Source organism: Triticum aestivum, chromosome 5D, assembly GCF_018294505.1.
Source record: "Triticum aestivum cultivar Chinese Spring chromosome 5D, IWGSC CS RefSeq v2.1, whole genome shotgun sequence".
NCBI lineage: Eukaryota > Viridiplantae > Streptophyta > Magnoliopsida > Poales > Poaceae > Triticum > Triticum aestivum.
The window spans coordinates 261,477,959-261,479,753 of NC_057808.1; positions in this window are offsets into that span (position 1 = coordinate 261,477,959).

A 1,795-nucleotide genomic window follows, 5' to 3' on the forward strand; every position below is an offset into this window, starting at 1 on the left:
ACTAGCAAAGCAAAGATAGAAGTGATTTCGAGGGGTGGTCATCTTGCCTGCAAGGTTCTCAGAGTTGTCGAAAGCTTGATCCTCGTAAGCGTACTCAACAGGTTCCTCGTTCACGAACTCATCTCCCGGCTCTACCCAAGACAAAAACACAAGCAATGGAACCACAATCAATCACGGGAAATGCACAAGCAATATAATGCAAAACATGAATGATATGCAAGATATGATATGCGATGCATATGCGTGCTCCGGAAGGAAAAATGGTGAACAAGGAAGTAACTTGGCAAACCAAGCATGCCAATGGAAATATGAGATGATTTCGGTTGAAATCGATATAAAGATCACCGGAAACGGATGCACGGTTTGCAAATGGCAAGCAAAACAAGAATGACGCGAATCTGCGATAAACAACATGATAGCACTTAAAACACATCAAGAAACTATGCTACAGCACTCCAACATAGCAGCAAAGCATATGGAAGTAATCTACAGGAGATGCTTGACAAAAGATGAACACTGAGCTACGGCTAGATCACACCACAACAAGTCCAAATAAGCATGGCAAAAGTGCAAAAGATAACAGGTTCACGGACTTGGTGAAATTACTGGACAAGCCTGAAACAGCATCAGGTAGCAATGTTCAGAGCACGAAATCAACATGCTACAGGAACTTAACATGGCAAAACAAGGCATGGAAGTATTCTACTAAATGCATATGACAAAAGTCCCTTACTGACCATAAGCTAAAAAGGAACAGAAGATATGATGGCAACCATGTAAACATAGCAAGTTTCGTTAACAGGTTTCAGACTTAGCAGAAAACAGAGCATGGCAGGAACAATAATATGAAGGCATCTTGGTGAGCTTGATGCACTCACCACAAAGCAATGCATGACAAAAAACGCATACCTACAGCAAGATGGCATGTTTATTAAACTATCCATGGCAAGATCAAATACATAGGATGTATGGATCAACTACAATAAGCTTGGCAAAATTGAATAACACGTAAACAATCTGCCAGAAATATTTTATAGCAAAAGTAGAGCAAGATTGAGTCATGCTATGGCACTCCATAATTGCAAAAAAGGGCAGGAATGGATCAATTACAACAATATCTATAAAACATCCTTACTGAACATCTCCAAAATATGCATAGATCTCTCTGTAGCATCAAGTTTACATGGCAACAAAATAACAGCAGACAGACTTGGAGAAAATACAAGTCCCTGAAATCAAAAACATTACGGGGTCTAGTTTGCATGCTTGTGCTAATCACCACAAAGATCAAAAAAATACATGGAATATACCACTGGAAAGATGGCATGGCATACAACAAAAAACATGTAGATCTCATGCCCATAAGATGCACAGATTAAATGATACAAAAATAGCAAATCCTCAAGTTCTGCTAAGTAACAGCAGACAACAGCAACTAGCACTCTTGCACCAGAGATTTGGGCATCAAGATGAACTCAAATGAACATGGTGTGATGGAACAAAATTTAGAGCATCATGAGACGAACAATTCGATATATTACACGCGCGAAACGGAGCTATATGCAGAGAGTTATGATGTTATGAACATGGGCATGTAACGTCAAAATAAAAGACATGAATAATTCGGGATACGGGAAAAGTCAACCTCCGGCGTTTGACCAGATCGGATCGGGCTAGGGTTTTCGAGGCGGCGGCGCGAACTTCGCCGGAGAGGAGGCCGGAGGAGGGCCGGCGACCGACGGGGAGAGAAGGGAGGACGGCGAGGGGGGCGGTTGCTCGCGGGGGCGGCGACCGC